Here is a 19,407-nt window from a genome sequence, read left to right as displayed (position 1 = left end):
TCTTAACTTAAATACTGACAATGATGAGCTGGTTTTAATAAAACCGGGAATAGTATTCCAAAGTGACGGTCCTCTATATTTTAAGAAAAATTGACCAAGAGTTGTATGATAATAAGGAAGATGAACATTCATTGCTTGTCGGGTTGAATATGAATGCACATCATAGTTAATTAAAAAATAGTTTTTAAACACTTTTGGGAGGCTTTGATTTTGAGCCATATATTTATACATAAAGATACATGTTTGATAGATATTTATACTGAAAATGGACAAAATATATTTAATTGCTTAAACAGAGGAGCCGATGGTTCACACCGATTTGATACTGTTGCCAATCTAACAAACTTTTTTTGAATCAAAAGTATTTTTTGAAGAGAAGAAGGGTAATTACTGGCCCAAACAATGTTACAGTAAGAGATGTAAGGATATAATAGACTATAATAAAGAGTTAAAAGACAGGATTGATTTACCAATGAACAAACTTTTCTAATGATGCCAAGTGACTTCATGATTTTTACACACACATAATCAATGTGGTTTTTCCACGAAAGTTTTTCATCTAATAATACCCCTAAAAATTGTATTACTGTAACTTGGTTGATTTCAATGTTATTAATAAATAATTTAGCATCTTCTTTTAAATACCTTTTATTTTTATTCCTGAAAACTATATAATTAGATTTTTCTATATTTAGTCAAGTCAAGTCAAGTCATCTTCATTTATATAGCGCTTTTAACAACGTAGATTGTTTCAAAGCAGCTTCACAGAGATAAGCGTATAATTTAAGGTAACAGAGATTGTTTTGGCTTTATAGCAGAGTTAAGTTATTTTCCATCTAAAGTTAGTTTTGATTGATTTGCTTCCGTCGCAACGATCATTTGTTTTTAAATTAGGGGCCGCTAAGACGACACCATTCCCTCTACACAGACTTTAAACGCGAACCTGTGAGAAACGCTGATGGCGTTCACATGCGCATTTAGAATGGGTTCTATAGTTATGTGCATTTGAAATTACGCAGGTTTGGATTTTCCCTACAAGCCAAGCCTAAAAGCCAAAGTAAAAGTACTTGTCTTTCCTTATAAATTTTGATAAAGAATTTTATTTTATTTTGTCGCTTAGGGGTAGGAACGCGAAACGAATTTTCCCGACAACGCCTTATCTGTAGAGTGGTAGAGGGATCCTCCATAGGGACAGACTAGTTGAAACTTCAGCACTGCGTTGTCATCGGGTCCAGGCGAAGGTCCATCGTCAGATCTGGATACGGCCCGGATCCGGCAGGCTGCAGGAAAACCTCGGGATAAACACAGACACTAAAATTAGCGTAGATGCCATTCTTCTCATGATGTAACGAGTACATCAGGATTTATGGGAAGTGTTCCCGGTTCCGGCTGACCTAATCTATGCAGCCTAACATTAAATTATAGAAGTCTATAATGTATTATGTGAATGCTAGGTCAAAGAGATGTGTCTTTAATCTGGCTTTGAACTGACAGAGTGTGTCTGCTTCCCTGACAATGGTAGGAAGACTGTTCCAGAGTTTTGGTGCTAAATAGGAAAAGGATCTACCGCCAGCAGTCGATTTTGATATTCTAGGTATTATCAACTGGCCGGAATTTTGAGATCGCAATAGACGTGAAGGACTATAATGCGTTAATAGTGAAAGTTTGTTCATCTGAAACCACTTTGCGATATACAATAGAACATCATTAGCTTCATTCATCAAGGAATCAAAGTTTGCATGTGATATAACAACAGTAGTATCATCTGCAAATAGAATGGGCAATGCAGATTCACACATCCAAGCTAGGTCATTTATATAAATGAGAAACAGGAGTGGCCCAAGAATAGATCCCTGAGGTACACCACAACATAATTTAATTCTCTTGGAGGTACTGCCATTTATAAATACATATTGCTCTCTATTAATCAAATAATCCCTAAGCCATTTGAGTACAACATCCCGAAACCCATAACGGTAAAGTTTGGAAATCAGAATTTCATAATCAACTGTATCAAAAGCCTTTGACAAGTCTAAAAATATACCAACTGCAAACATGTTGTTATCCAGTGCTACAGAAATTTTGTCTATGAGTTGTAACAGAGCCATATATGTTGAGTGTTGCTGCCGAAATCCATATTGATGTTTATATAGGATCTCATTGTTATTCAGATGTTTAAGCATTCTTACATATACAAGCTTTTATAATAATGTAATAATGTCCTCACAAGTAAAGCAAAACAAACATGAGTGTGTGTGTGTGTGTGGTTTTCAGACTGCTGATTATGTGAGAGGCGAAACCAAACACGACAGAGAGAGAGAGAGAGAGAGAGAGAGACATGTGACTCTATATAAACTACGTTCTAACAATTTCATGCGTTAAACGAGGTATTAAACGCACTTCCCTGATCATCGGATCAGTGTGAATCGTTCAATCAGCACCAGATTTTCAACATTCTGTTCTGATGAGGTTTAAACGGCTGGTTTCTGTGTTTCTGTGAGTAAGAGCACACAGGTGCTTCTGTCAGACGGACGGCAGTAAATAGGTTAATTAGCAGTGTACTAAATCTCTGAAAATGGCCATGAGATAAAAATACGTTAAGTCAGTGGTAAGCACAGTGTGAAGAGCCTATTATAATTTATTTTGACTCAATAAATCATGAAAAAAAGTGTAAAAAATATAAAAACTAAGAGTCTTGAACAGTTTCTAGTGCTGAAGTATTTAGACATCACACGTTCAGCCACTCTGTATCGGTTTTGCTCCCCAAAAACATCTTTCATTCTCTATTAATCCACCCGCTTAGAGCTCTTTTGTGCCTGTACACAACCATCATAAAATGATAAAAATCCATCCAGTGTTTTTTTTTAAATCTCCTTATATGTTTTCCCGTCTCAAATCAAGCCATTCGATTTTGTGACGTCACAAAATCGACGCCCCTCCCACGATTGTTGATTGACAGCAGCGTTTCAACACAGACCCGCTCTAGCTCGTGAGCAAGCTGTCAATCATAGTCCGCGCTAGGGTTGGGCATCGAGAACCGGTTCCAACTGGGAACCGTTTAAAAAATAACGATGCCATTGGAATCGTTTAGAAAATTTGTTTTCGATTCCGATCATCGGTTCCAAACGCGCAAGTTTTGGTTTCCATAGTGGCCACTGGATTTCCGGAAGTGCTTGCCGCGCCCGCTTGTTCTGTTGCAGGCATGGAGCACGGTAAGCGGCGCTCAAATGTGTGGCTTTATTTCACCTTAAAAAAGCCTGGGTCGGCAGAGTGCAACACATGTGACAAACTTATTTCTTGCACGGGCGGATGCACTACAAATATGACTAAACACCTAACGTTACGCCTGCATGGTGTACAAAATGTACAAGGAGTGTAGCGTGTTCGACATATGTCCACTGTCTCTGAGCGCTGGTGCACTGTCTCGTCCTCCTCAGGCAACCCTGCGCGACCAACGTTAGTAACGTTGCCAGGATCGAGTGCAAAATAATTAATCTGTAATGTTTGTTATTTTGAATAGAAATCATCACTCATAAAGCGTCATTCACGTCTTCTCCGGTTTATTTGTGTTCACATACATGCAATAAACAGCATCCGCCAGGGCTCTTAATCCAATGGTGCGCATATTTGGAGAAATAATGATTTATCATCACATGTTTGTAAAATATTTCGTCACACAGAATAACATTACTATTCATTTTCCAATGCATTTTGCGATCTGAAGAGCTCAAACAGCGAACACATCGAGCTCTGTCTCTGCTCTTCCTGATTCGCGTCAGTTTATGATATCAGCGCTCTCTCATTCGCTGTACAGCTGTCAATCATCTCACGTGGACCAACGTGATATGAGGTATTTTTTTTAAAATGAATAGAGAATGTTTATAGTATACGTGCTAAGCAAGGTAGCTATTATCTGCATATAAAATGCTAAATATAACATATTTCAACATCTTTTTTTTTTTACTTAAAACCATTTTAAACCGCGACCGGAATATGATACAAATCAATGGTGTTTTAAAGTGAGCTTTTATACATTGAGTTAGTTATGTCCAGAGAGTCCAGACCAGGGTGCAAGTTCTGCATAAATCTGTTTTTTGGTATGGTGCAGAGGCATTCCTAATTTTCTCCCACGTGGGCTGCAGCTCCCAAAACTAAAACTAAATCAAAATAAAATGTTCCTCTGTGAAATGAGCCTGTGACAGGTTTTGACTCCACCCCTCAAAGAATCGGAATCGAGAATCGAAAAGAACCGAAATCGAAATGAAGAATCGGAATCGGAATCAGAATCGTTCAAATCAAAACGATGCCCAACCCTAGTCCGCGCGGTCATTGTTGATACGCTGGAGCACTGTCTATGAGCAGAATGGTCTCTGAGTTATTGTGGTGTTCTGTTCTTGGGTGTAATAACGAACACAGCATCATTTTGATGTTCCTAAATCCGAACCACTGAAGACACAGTGGCTGAGTTTTATTTTCGAAGGGAATATTCCCCACGATCAATGTCAATGCTTTCATGTTTGCGCAAATCATTTCACACACCAGAGACTGCTTTATAAACGAGGGTCAGTATAAAGCTGGTTTTGCTAAGAAGCTGCTCCTGAAAAAAGGATCGGTACCAACTATTCGTGTTCCTGCTGCACCTCCAGAAGAACTGAAGTGAGTGTAACGTTTTATTAACCTTTATATTAAGCTTTATATTAATCTTTGCAAATCGCTAGCACGCTTCACGATGAATGCGGCTAAGGTTTACACTCAGGGTACATTACGGCATGTTTTCTATGTACGATGTTCTCAATATAATTCATAATCCCACGTTTATGAACAACGCGTTATGGTTATTGTGTTATTGTGTTACAAACGGTGTACTTGCAAAAAACAGTATTTCGTCATTTGATCTGCTTTTGCTGTAATTAATTATACGGTGTTGTACTGTAATATCTATATTGATACATTACTGATAAATATTATTATAATTTTCAAAATAATTACTAATAATGATAATATTATATCATAATATAATATGTAGTTATTAGGAAATATAGGCTATAATGGGAAAAAATATGGAAATCAATGGCTATACTGTCAACTGTCTAGTTACCGACATTCTTCAAAATATCTTCTTTTGTGTTCAGCCGAATAAAGAAACTCATACAGATTTGGAACAACATAAGGATGAGTAAGTGATGACAAATATAATTTTTGGGTGTACTATACCTATAAAGGGATAGTTCACCCAAAAATTTAAATTGGCCCATGATTTACTCACCCTCAAGCCATCCTAGGTGTATGACATTGTTCTTCTTTCAGACGAATACAATCGGAGTTATATTAAAAAATGTCCTGGCTTCCAAGCTTTATAATGGCAGTGAATGGTTGTTTCTGTTGAAAGTCCATAAAAGTGCATCCATCCATGATAAAAGTGCTCCATGCGGCTCTTGGAGGTAAATAAAGGCCTTCTGAAGCGAAGCGATGCGTTTGTGTAAGAAAAATGATTCATTTTCAAGTTACGCTTTAGATTTATGTCAAATCTGTATGTTTTGTACAGTTTCGCCGGAAGCTAGTCATTTTACTTTATAAAGTTTTAAATACGGATATTTTTCTTACATCTCCATCTTCCTCATCATCACTCCACATAAAGTCAACATCTGAGATACTTCCATCAGCTATATGTTCAAGCACTTCAAGAACTATATATTCTGCATATGAAAAAGTAAAAAAAATGTATTGGTACTGTGATATAGATTTTTTATATAAGAAATTTCAATCAGCATTACTGGACTTCAATTACTGAAATGTGATTTCAGTAACAGGCTTTTGAACCCACTGTCCATTCTAATGGACAGACACATTTGAAAAAATCCTGATTTAAAATTTGAAATTCTACAATCGATTTTTAACTTTAATTAATAAGTTCAATCTTTCTATTTTACATACAAACTATGAAATACTGACAAACATATCAAAAAATTTAAATAAAACCATAGAAAATGTTGCTTGCTTCTGTGTTTGGAGTGAAGTGCTGACATGCTTCTCTTCAAAGTAGTGTTTTTTTTTTATAATTACTAAATGCAGAGCTTTACTGCCATTTGATTGGATGACAAGCATCCAATCTAATGGACTGCAGGCTTTAAACTAGGTGAAATGCTCCAGAAGTAAAAAAAAAAAGGGGGGTTGACATGTGATGTCCATTGTAATGGACGCAGGGTCTGAATGGGTTAAATCACTTCACGGGCAAAAATTAAGGAAATTAGTTAAACAACAGGCCTACCTTTGTTGTTTTCATTCTACAAAACAAGACGTAAGTGCCTGGGTTTAGTGCTGAAAACAGAAATGGTCTCATCATAGTCCAAAGAGTCACAGAGTTCTTTTTTCAAATAACTTTTTGGCTAAAAAGCAGCTAAGTTACCAAAATTAGCCCAGAGCCCGCCGCCCAGAGAGTCTATAGCAACCATAGCAACCAATTACTTTCCGGAGAGAGAGTTTATACAACTTGCTTCAACAGTTCCATTTTATTCGGAAAACAAATTAAACACACACACCAGTCAACAATAAATCAGGTTTATATTAATATATTTTCTTAAATACATTTGAATAATAAAAAGAAACTAAAAATGTATTTTGATCAAACTTGCCTGGGCGGGCCAGTGAGTAATGTGGGCGGGCCAGTGCCGCCCTGGCCCATTACTGGCTACGCGCCTGATGGAAACACCAATCACTGTTAAATGACTCCACATTTAATACACACAGACTTTGTGGCTCAGATAAGGTCCAGTTCTGGTTTATTTCTTTGCATTTGGCTGACATGTGGCATTGCTATGGCCTGCTTGTGGCCCAGATCTGGCAAACAGGAGTGGGCCACCCAAGGGCCGTCATTCCACGCTGCATGTGGGCCAGATCTGCATTCCACAAGTGCCATATGTGGGCCGGATCTGGGCCGAAACAATGTTGCTATCTGGGGAGGGATGTGACAACAACCTCATTGTCGAAATTTGGACATGTGTCAAACCACTGTGATTCGGTATCTTTCTTAAGTTTAAATCCAGCACTACTCGAGGCTGATGCTGAATTCTCAAATTGATCAGTTGAGCCAGATGCGTCGGAAGACATGGTGTCAAGCCAAACTTGTTTAACTTTCTTCTTGCCTCTTTTTCCCATGCATAAAGATGTCAAATCAGAACGTTTTCACGTATTTTTTCACGTTATCACCAGTCCGATTAATAGGTTATAGTGCATAAAATCTACCTTTAGAAATGACCTGGACTTTTAACATCAACAACATGCATAAAGGAATCTCATTTCTCCAAATATTACTAACTACACTTGCTCCTTACCAACCCACTCTTCAAAAACAAGTTTATCTACTTTGGGATATTGTCACAAATTACACAAAGTGATGAGGGTATATGTTAAAACCTATTTAAAAAGTTTCACTTTCTATCAGAGTTCATCAGCTTTACTAGCAATTTTAATAGTAAGGGTTTATAGAATGCAACAAGAACATAAAAAGCAGCAACATATAAAGGAGAACGAAGCCTAAATAGCCTAATAAGTAACTTGAAGGCCTCCATGCTTTAATGTCTTGATTGACATTGTCAAAGTTTTAAAAGAAAATGCACTTACACACTCCCCTTCAACCAGTCCTATTTGTGGAGCGTAGGGTTATAGTCTCAATACAAGCAACCTCAATTCTCTCAGACAACCTAATCACATTATTATAATAATGCTTGCTCTTTTGTTGTTTGGTGGAGATTGTGGATAGGATCGCAAGTTGCTGAGGTCTCACCAAGTATATTTAGCTCATTAGTTGATTTCATTATGTTTGACTACTAAACTTGATTCATCTGCATTTAATAATCTAGGTTTGTCATTATTAATACACAACACAACATTAGTTGAATCACTGAACTTTATTTGATTTGGTCACCTCAAGAATCCGTTCCTTAACAAAGGACAGCATTGTAAAAATGAATGAAGGAAAATAAAAGTGAATCCTGACATCTCCTCCTCAGACCATGGTCAAGTCAAGTCAAATCACCTTTATTTATATAGCGCTTTTTACAATACAGATTGTATCAAAGCAGCTTCACATTGATAACATGAAAATAATACAACAAAGTTTGTTTCTAGAAGAAAATTGCATCATCGTCCACCAGAAAACGATATTTATTATTTATTATACTTATTAAGGCAGATCAATAATATTGTTGAATATTAAATGTCCCCAACTAAGCAAGCCAAAAGCAAAGGCAACAGTGGCAAGGAACCAAAACTCCATCAGTGACAGAATGGAGAAAAAAACCTTGGGAGAACCCAGGCTCAGTCGGGGGCCAGTTCTCCTCTAGCCAACGAGCGAACAGTGTATGATTATGATCCAGGCAGCGTTACAGGTCAGAGGTCAGATTGGTCGTGTCGATGAGGCCTTCACAGGGCTGATGAGGCTGGCACTTCAGGGATGCGTCATGGTTGGGTCCAGGTGCAGATCCACCATCTGATCTGGATACGGCCGGGGTCCACCTCACTTCAGTAAACGGAGAGACTGGTTGACACTTCAGTACTGCGTTGTCGTCTCTTCACACACCGCCTTGATGAAACACAGACGCCTGAACAATTAAAACAAAGATTAGAAGATAAAAAAAATTACTTGCAGGAAGAGATGTTGCTGTTCAAAATCGCCAAACAAGCTGGAACTTGTGTAGACAAAATGTGTGTGATAATAAATTGCCTTTAGATCTGCTAAAAATCAAGTTAGATTGTTTTCATTAACATGCTTGTTAAAAACAAGATACATCCAGCTTCTTTCTATGCTTTCTATGTCTAACCAAACATAATGTAAGTGTTGATTGCACATTAGCAAGTGTGTCTAGTGATGGACACGGCACCACATTTAAATAATACCTTGAGTAACTGAGTCAGGGAGATGAGGTGAACCCGAAGTTACACAGGCAGCGTTCCCCTGGTCATCTATAGAAATATTGCACAGTATAAATGTATGGGCTTAAAGAGCCTGTCTGCCTACCAATCAAACACCATGGGCATGAGGGGATACATGTAAAACTGCAGACAGCCAATTCTATATTATAATAATATAATAATCATGGCAAAGTTGTTGAACCGGATGAAGTCAGGAGAGCGTGACTGTGCAACAATACCTTGAGGGATAATTTTACTAGGAAATGATGTAGATTTTACACAGGCCAAGTCTTCCCTGTTGTTTTAAAATTAACAATGAAGAGAGATGACAAAAAGTTAAGCTTCTAACAAAGTTTCTAACCATCGTACTAAACAGAGACACTAATATTAGCGTAGAAGCCATTCTTCTTATGATGTAACGAGTACATCAGGATTTATGGGAAGTGTTCCCGGTTCCGGCTGACCTAATCTATGCAGCCTAACATTGAATTATAAAAGTCTATAATGTGTTATGTGTATGCTAGGTCAAAGAGATGTGTTTTTAGTCTAGCTCTGAACTGACAGAGTGTGTCTGCTTCCCGGACAATGTTAGGAAGACTGTTCCAAAGTTTTGGTGTTAAAAGGTATTATCAACTGGCCGGAATTTTGAGATTGCAATAGACGTGAAGGACTATAATGCGTTAAGAGCTCGCTCAAGTACTGCGGAGCTAAACCATTTAGTGCTTTGTAAGTAATCAGCAATATTTTAAAATGTATACAATGTTTAATAGGGAGCCAGTGCAGTGTTGACAGAACCGGGCTAATATGGTCATACTTTCTGGTTCTGGTAAGAACTCTAGCTGCTGCGTTTTGGACCAGCTGTAATTTGAATATTAAGCGTGCAGGGCAACCACCCATAATAGCATTACAACAATCTAGCCTTGATGTCATAAACGCATGGACTAATTGTTCCGCATGCGGTTTTACAGATACTAGACACGTGACTTTCAAATGAAAGATTGGTATCAAAGAGCACACCCAGGTTCCTAACCGACGACGAAGACTTAACAGAGCAGCCATCAAGTGTTAGACAGTATTCTAGATTATTACGTGAGGACATTTTTTGTCTAATAAATAGAATCTGTTTTTTCAGAATTAAGTAGTAGGAAATTACTAGTCATCCAATTTTTTATATCACCTATGCATTCCGTTAATTTTGTGAATTAGTAAGTTTCATCAGGGCGTGAAGAAATATAGAGCTGAGCATCATCAGCATAACAGTGAAAACTAATTCCATGCTTCCTAATGATATCTCCCAAGGGTAGCATGTACAGAGTGAAAAGCAACGGTCCTAGTACTGAGCCTTGTGGTACGCCATAGTGAACTTGTGATCGATGAGACATCTCTTCATTTACTGCTACAAACGGATAACGGTCGGATAAGTATGATTTAAACCGTGCTCATGCAATTCCATTAATGCCAACATAATTTTCGAGTCTATTTAAAAGAATGTTGTGGTCAATAGTATCAAATGCAGCACTAAGATCGAGTAACACTAATAGAGAGATACAACCACGATTGGATGATAAGAGCAAATCATTTGTAACTCTTATGAGAGCAGTCTCAGTACTATGGTACGGTCTAAATCCTGACTGAAAATCCTCGCAGATATCATTTCTTTCTAAAAAGGAACATAGTTGTGAGGATACCGCCTTTTCTAGTATCTTTGAAAGAAAAGGTAGATTCGAGATCGGCCTGTAATTGACTAATTCTGTACGATCAAGTTGAGTTGCGTTTTTTTAACAAGCGGTTTAATCATAGCCAGCTTAAAAGTTTTTGGTACGTATCCTGATGACAAAGATGAATGATGATATTAAGAAGAGGATTTTTCTCAAAGAGCAAGGACGCGCTTGCCCACGACTGGCCGAACCGCCCGCTATATGCATTTCCTCCGGTCACGATGCTACCACAAGTCATCGAACAGATCAGGGAAAGCAAGTGTGCAGTGCTGGGTCTTCCAGACCCAGTTATGGTTCTCCGAGTTGACACAACTGCTGGAAACAGCCCCATGGCTAATTCCGCTGAGAAGAGATCTCCTCACGCAGGCGAACGGGAAAATCTGGCATCCCCGTCCCGACTTGTGGGCCCTTCATGTATGGCCCCTCAACGGGTACCTGGGTGTCTCCCGCATAGGGTGCTAAAAACCGTCACTGAAGCAGGAGCGCCCTCAACTAGGCACTTCTATGCTCAGAAATGGGTGGTGTTCTCTGGCTGGTGCGCAGCACGGAGCTTGGACCCCGACTCATGCAAAGTACCAAGTGTACTGGTTTTTTTTGCAAGAGCTCTTGAACGCGGGTCGCACCCCCTCCACGCTCAAAGTAAATGTGGCGGCCATAACATCATCTCATGCTCTTGTGGCCGGACAATCACTAGGAAGGAACATTGTGCGCTTCCTTAAAGGGGCAAGGAGGCTAAACTCTCCGCGACCCCCCTCTGTGCCTATCTGGGACCTCTCCACGGTCCTGGAAGCATTGAAGGGTGCACCGTTTGAGCCGCTTCGGTGTGCGGACCTGAAGCACCTCTCGTTCAAAACCGCTCTTTTTCTGGCGCTCGCTTCAGTCAAGAGAGTGGGCGATTTACATGTGCTATCAGTGAGCGCGTCCTGCCTTGAGTTTGGGCCTAACGACTCCAGAGCCGTCCTCAAGCCAAGGTATGGTTATATTCCTAAAATGCTCTCGACTCCGTTCAGAGCACAGGTTATTTCACTCGCAGCTCTTCGCTCACCAGAGGATGAAAGAGACGAATTTACTCTGTCCCGTCAGGGCTCTCAGAGTTTATCGGGAGCATTCTGACAGTCGGAACAGTTTTTCGTATGCTTTGGCGGCCGCACCAAGGGGTCAGAACTCATTCCACGAGAGGCATGGCCTCGTCTTGGGCTTGGTCAAGTGGAATACCCATTGAAGATATGTGCGGTGGCAGGCTGGGCCTCGCCGTCCACATTTATGAGGTTTTATAACCTGGAATTGGTTCGTGAGTCTGAGCTGCCTCGCCATAGATTCGTGCAGTTGCCGCAGCACAGCCAATGACCGTACTCGCTGTTTATCTGTGTATGCTGTGCAGCTGCACTGCATTTTAAAGATTTGGCTTCAATATTCTCGAGAAATGGAGTTTTCTCATAGCGTAAGCTAGCCAGGTAAGCTAGGTTACGTTAGTAACCGGGACGAGGGAACTGCAAAGGGGCATGAAATAAACAACATATTAGTCAGCGTTATTTTAGAACTTCCAAAAAAGTTAAATATGACATATATTCCTAAAGTAAACAAAACAGTCAATGTTTCAATAGTTACAAATCTTCAACAACCCAAAATACAATAACAGCAACTTGACTAATCATTGTTCCTCACCTCCTCTTCCTCTATCTCCTTCAGGATGGTTGCCAGATCTTTGCCCTGTAGTTCCTCCTTCAGCAGCATCAGTTTCTGCTCAGCCTCAGACATCAGCTGCAGTGTTTGTTCTTCTGAGTCTGGAGTCAGCTGTGGTGTCGGACCCTTCATCTGCCAGAGACCAAGAGGAATGCTCAGACATTTCATGCATGCATCATTTGAATGTAAAAACATTTCCTTAATCACTAACTACAGAGAAAACATCCCTGGACACTTAATGAATTTTTCTTATGCAGTTTCTAAAAAAAACATTCTAAAACACCTATACTATGTATCAGTCTCCGATGCGCGTTCACGAGAGCACCACGACACGTGTGTGTGTGTGGTGATGACGCAGCAGCTGGCGTTCTGACATATAACCTACAAGCAGAGGAAGATGCACGCGAGGCCGCGCATGCGTCATGGTGCTCTCGTGAATGTGCGTTGGAGACTGATACAGAAGGGAAGAAATTACTGAATAAAGTTGACATTTTGTTTTTTTTGGTGCACAGAAAGTATTCTTCATAAAATTAAAGGGATGGTTCAGAGTAAATTCAACCCCAGGGTCCTTTGCACCATGACCTCAAGCCAAACACCCCTGGAATGCTTGAGGTCATGGTGCAAAGGACCCTGGGTTGAATTTACTCTGAACCATCCCTTTAATTTTATGAAGAATACTTTCTGTGCACCAAAAAAACCAAAATGTCAACTTTTTGAAGAAGAAGCCATTTTTTTCCTTGGTCAAACATTATTAAAGTTAAAGCTTATTTAGCGATATCAGCCGAATGGCTTAGTGCAGGTGCTAATGGATCAAGGTTGATCTTCTTTGGTCAATGGTTGCTTGGTCAATGATTGACTCCGGCTGCTGCTTTAGCTTGACACGGGTGATGACATCCTCATCATTGCTCCTGTTGTCCTCATCTGTTGACAGAAAAGACATGCAGGTGTGTGTCAGCTCTGTCTGCTAAACGTAATAGTTCTGTTATTGTTCCATATGGATCAACAGCATTCATAGTTCCCATGTACCAATAGGCCAGTCTCTCAGTCACACACACAATCACACGTAAACGTGATCTGGCCTTTGAGACATTAACAAATCCACCACCACTCTGTACAACAGAAGGGTGAGCTTTAATACTTCATACTTCAATGTATATGTAATGAGTGATTATAATCAAGGTATTAATCAATATTTTTCCTTCTAAATATCAAATGAGTTAAATGACTTCTCTGGGGATTTTACTTTGTTATAGAAGTTACCAGTGTGATTACTGAAATGTTCTTTTCATGTATTCTTTAATGTCTGTGTTTGATATCTGAATGCAGTAACAGTGCTTGCTCATTTAGCCCGGCTTCCAGAAATGAAATATGGATTTGTTTTGTGTTTGAGAAAGGTCTTCAACGTGTTAAAACATAGGGTCATTGAAGCCAATAGTTTAAGGGACCATTTCTTTGTTAAAGCCTTACTTTCCAGTTAGACTAAAGTGTAGCTCTCCTTGAGAGAAAGAATGCATTATCTTGATGTTTTGAGAGGACTCTCCTGTTTATAGTTAGAGCCTGGCCAAATCCAACCTTAGAGAAGCTGTGTGTCGGTGTGTGTGTGTGTGTGTGTTAGTCTTCTTGGTTACAGGTTAAGGAACCACTGGCATTATTGGAGATTGACTGAGTTATTGTTCTGGACATGCTGGCGCCCAGCAATGCAGATCTGTGACCTGGAAGGTCACGACGTGTCTAACTTCAGGGTCTGAGTGTCAGCGGCATAATCGATAGAGATATGCTTCCGTCTATATGTATATGTGTGGAAAATTACTATGTTTATCTATTTCTTAGCCAATCAGAAACTGCAACCTGAATAAAGGACGTAGCTTAGACCTTGGTGAAGGGTATAACTGCTGTGTGTGTGTGTGTGTGGTGTAGGATATAACTGCTGTGATCTTTGTAACTGTAAGTGGGGCGGCCTACGAACTACTGTGTGAGTCTTGAAGCTGAACTTCTGCTGATGAAACTGCAAACTATCTTCAGTAAAACTTTAATTTATTATAATTCTGACTCCGGGGTCTTCTTTCAAACATCTGGTCCTTGTGTCCTAAACTGTTACTCCCCTAACACACTGAAAACAGTTGAATGTTGTGTTGTGTGTCCTCACCCGTGGGTCTGTGACTCCAGTGGCCTCTCTGATTTGCTGGAAAGCTTCCTCAAAAGGAGAGATGGCTTCCACTTCTTCTACTGCGTTGGCCTCGCTGCTCAGCTCGTCGGGGAGCTATTTTTCAACATTGATAATAATAAGAAAGGTTACTTGAGCACCAAATCCATATTAGAATGATTTCTGAAGAATCATGTGACATTGAAGACTGTATATGATGCTGAAAATATAGCTTTGCATCACAGGCATAAATTATATACTTAAATAGAAAACAGTTATTTTAAATTGTAATAACATATTTCGCAACATTACTTTATTTCTCATCAAATAAATGCAGCTTTGGTGAGCATAAGAGACTTAATATCGTAATTATTCCAAGCTTTTGACCGGAAGAGTATATACTTATAAATAGTTGAATTGTCTATTTTATTTTATTGTTGTGAGCTTTGCAGCATGCTAACACAAAGCTCTATTAACATCAATTGCGAGTCCAGTCTCCTGTGCACTTCACATGAGAAGTGCTATTAGTATGACACACATATCTTTATGCTTATTAGAGTATTACATTGTTATCTGATGTGTGATGGATGATGCTCGCTCTTCTCTTCCTCTCCTTTGCCTGAGCAATCCTCTCCTCCTGCTGCTTCTTGTAGAGGGAGAGGATTTTCTCTCGCTTTCTGCGCTCTCTGCACACTAGGGCTGCATCTAACGATTATTTTTGTTGTCGATTAATCTATCGATTATTTCTTCGATTAGTCGACTAATCTAACGATTATTTTTCCGATTAATCTAATGATTATTTTTGGGATTAGCTGATTTATCCATTGGCAAACTTTCCAATAAATAATAAGTACAACAATATATCAGCTGTATTTTGAAGAGGGTAGTGCATCTGTATATTATTTTAACATGAAATCTATGAATGATGACAAAAAAAAAATTCTTTCAGAAAGGGTAATTGTCATTTTATTATGAAATATGCGAACAGGAAGCATTTTAAACTTTATTTTTAACTAATGGTACTATTGAAAAAAATGTAAGATACACAGGCCTATTTAGGAAATGTGTTTACTATAATCTGTTATTAATTACCGTAGTGGGAGTATGATTTACTCAATTAACTTGTCCGAAAATGCACTTGTGTTTATCTGCAAAAAGGTTCACATACACTAGATTGCAGCCTATAGGCTACTGTTAATGTTAATATAACGTTAGTCGTTTGTTTTTAAAGTCTACATTAGAGACCTGCGCAGGACGGATTTCTCCCTTAATAATTCCTAAAAAGCTGACATCTCAGTTCATCGCGATCTCACAGATTAACTCTGTTATTATCAATGAAACTGGCTACACAATGAATCTTTCATAATATCTACACTTTGTTTGCTATAATCAGATGATTTGCCAGTATGCAGAATTCAGCACTGAACAAAAAGTCCATTTTGAGCGGTGAGGGGATTCTAGCATAAATGCATCTGATTGGCGTTCAAGAAATCAACACATATGTCTGTGATTGGCTACATTGTTCAACGCTGCAAACATGTTATAAATAGATAGAGACTCTGGCCTGTAAATCGTTTCTATTTTGTTTTAGTTGTTCTTGTTGCTTTTGTCAAACAGATGAATGACAATTTAGATGTTCAATTTATAGATAATTCTATTTTGCGGGAGTTCCGCGAATCGTTTTATTCTCCCGCAACCAGCACACACACGAGTGCATTACCGCCCGCGCCCGGCCATCAGATCTATGTTCCCGGCTCCCGCGCCGCACTCTGTTGCGTTGTGACCCGCGGGAGTGCAGGTCTCTAGTCTACATGTGCATACACAACTTTTAAAAACTGGCAAATGAAAGCTTCGTTAACAGATTTAAGTTTAAGTTATAAATTAAAGTCCATTTTATTGTCACCGAATGGGGCATAGTTTGCATAGTGAAAGCACCTTTCTGTTCGGCCGTAGTGGTAAAGTATTCCCATACTTTGGATGATTGTGGTCTGTCATTTTCACCATGAGAGGGAGCAGAAGCCGCCATTACTCGATATTTAAACGTAAATAATTACGCGTCGACGCATTTCATGCGTGTCGACGTATTTTCATAGTCGACGTAATCGATGACGTCGACGCGTCGTTGCGGCCCTAGTCCAGACATTAGAAAAATATCAGTCTACACATGCGTTTAATATTTAATATGAGGGAAATAGGCTACACATGCCGTGGACGTGACACAAAAAATCTTTAACTTTTAAGGTGGCAAAATATTTTTTTTGTAATTCTGTGAATTACACTGCGCAAACCAAAAGTAATACTAGGCTACCCACCGGATACTCTCCACAGAACATAACATTCATTTTACCGTATTTTCCGCACTATAAGGCGCACTTAAAAGCCTTTAATTTTTTCAAAAAACGACAGTGCGCCTTATAATCCGGAGCGCCTTATATATGGATCTGGCACCTTATATTAATGTCTGTAAAACAACCGCTGACTTAAACCTTTTGTTTACTTTCGCCTGGCACCGGAGCGCGAGCCTCCGCTGACTGCGCGCGCACCTCCCCAAACAGACGAGGCATCTTGACGCAACTGTTTTGTTTTAGACTGAACACCAGACCATACAACTGATTTAGTCGCGCAAACTGGGTGCCGGTGTGATGAGATGTACTAATATCCGTCTGCTCGGGCAGATTCGGCTCAAAGTCGTGCATCTTCGGATGCGGAGGCGCGCGCGCTGTCACAATGACGTCATTTTGCCGCGCGAGCGCTTCCGCATCCGAAGATGCACGACTTTGAGCCGAATCTGCCCGAGCAGACGGATATTAGTTTTTTATTACCTTCGTGCTCATGCGGACGCGTCAAATATAAACAAGGTTTTACAGCTCAGCCACTTGTTGTTTCATATTTTTTTGCAAGTGGTAGATCTTGGTTTACATTTGGACTTTGGATGTGATCTTAGGCTTGAAAAGGTTGGTGACCACTACATAACGCAAACCCAGTCAAACGTTTGACTGCAGTATCTTCTATTCTATGCGCCTTATAATCCGGTGCGCCCTATATATGAAAACAGTTCTAAAATAGGCCATTCATTGAAGGTGCGCCTTATAATCCGGTGCGCCTTATAGTGCGGAAAATACGGTATTCAGGGCCGCGGGAAGTGGGGGTGCTGTTTTCACAGAATTGTAAATGCAACGCATATGTTTGTTCATTAAAATGTCTACATTTTTAGCATTTAGTCATTTATTTGTAATAAACACTTTAAGTGGGCTATTTAAAAACTGTTATTTATGTTAAATTATGTTTTTAAAACATAAGCGCAGAGTGTTACGTAATAGTCTATTGTATGTGTGTCGAAAGAATTTGTCCGCAGCTGCTCAAAAAAAGAAAAGAAAAAAAAAACCCAGTCAAAAACCCCACTGTCAGTGTTTTGTAAGGAACAGGCAAATATGTAAAATATTTCATTAGACATTTCAAGCTATCTATATGTCTCAGGTCTGTGAGGCAATAGGCTACCTTATAGGCCCACGCTGAGTTTCGGTTCATTTATGAGACGAGCTCCAGGTTCGCCAGCGCCTCCATGTCCTGATTATCTATTTTCTAATAGCCTAGTATATTTACTTCTTATTTATTAAATCCAGACAATTGGTTGATGAAACATCGATTAAAATTAAGATACAATTAATACAAAACGAAATTAAATTTAAAGACAGGCTTTGTGCTTTCAGTTTGAGGTCTCTGTGAAAGTTTTAAAACATTATTTTAGTGCCGCTTTAGAGCGCTCACGTCCGTAACGGAGAACTGTCTGTAAATATTTATTTATTTTGTGTGTGTGTGAAATAAATTTCTAAAAAAATGCGACTTAGTCCAGTGCGACTTAGGCTATATATGTTTTTTCTTCCTCGTGGCGCATTTTTTGACTGATATGCGACTCCGGAGCGACTTATAAAATAGGCTACGGTAAGTTATTTATTCTTTTTGTGCAAATGTCCCATAAAGTGCCATCCTTTAAGGATTCATTTATGTCCCGTTGACCGGTCCATTGCATTACGAATAAAAGCAGAATCAATAAAGTCAAAAATGTAATGTGCAGAGTTTTATAGTCTTGATATTGTTTCTTATTCAAAAGTGGCGACGCCCCTTTTTTTTTCAGAATTGCGAGATATGAAGTCAGAATTGTGAGAAATAAAGTCGCAATTCTGAGTAATAAAGTCGCAATTGGGAGATATAAAGTAAGAATTGCATGATATTCGTCGAAATTTCGTGTTATAAAATCAGAATTGTGAGATATAAACTATTCTGAGGTAAAAAAAATATATAGAAAGCTTGAAATGTCTTCTTTTAAACAGAACAATTCAAAAAGTAAACAGACTGCTGCATGTGTAATTTTTAGAAAACACTTTTAATAAACAATTAAAATGTCTCCTTGCTATATTTTACATATTCATAATCATTACTTTTGCCGGTTCTTTGTGACAGCTTTTAGGCCTTTATTGGCAGCGCCACCCTTACATGTTACATGAACGCGTCACCACCGCATCAGCACCGAAAACAGGAGATTTTTCAATCCCTGTTTTGGCAGGGGAAAACTGATCAGAAAATGTAACGAAACATTGTAGAAATGTAGTGGAGTAGAAAGTATAATAATTGCTGCAAAATGTAACGAAGTAAAAGTCAAAAGTAGCCAATGCACTATTGATTCTACTTATGTAAAGTAAAGATATGTGAAAAATGTACTTAAATAAACAAAGTATTTGTACTTCGTTACATTCCACCACTGCTGATTAACAGTAATGTAAATGCTAAATGTCCTAATACCTGTTAATACTACAACAATGCAAAGTATTTGCTCTTAACCTTGCAGTTTTTCACATATCATGTAACACTCAATTTCTCCATTTCTTTGCACAAAACTCTCCAGAAATTGCCATTTAATGTTGGGTTTTTTTCTTCTTTTTTTTCAGGGGAGCA

General features: G+C 39.0%; 1 long non-coding RNA gene across 2 annotated transcripts; it reads right to left on the bottom strand.

Moving 5' to 3' along the window:
* Positions 1 to 7,892: 7,892 nt before the first annotated feature.
* Positions 7,893 to 12,866, bottom strand: LOC309473989. Of its 2 annotated transcripts, XR_014197149.1 has the most exons (3): positions 12,294 to 12,866; positions 8,896 to 8,961; positions 7,893 to 8,600 (listed from the first exon to the last, which is right to left on the bottom strand). It is a non-coding gene; the product is annotated as an uncharacterized lncRNA (long non-coding RNA). The 2 variants fall into 2 exon arrangements; XR_014197150.1 differs by lacking the exon at positions 8,896 to 8,961.
* Between the last annotated feature and the right edge of the window lie 6,541 nt (positions 12,867 to 19,407).

This window comes from Leuciscus leuciscus, assembly GCF_965113295.1.
Source record: "Leuciscus leuciscus genome assembly, chromosome: 14".
NCBI lineage: Eukaryota > Metazoa > Chordata > Actinopteri > Cypriniformes > Leuciscidae > Leuciscus > Leuciscus leuciscus.
This window is presented reverse-complemented; position numbering and strand designations above follow the sequence as displayed.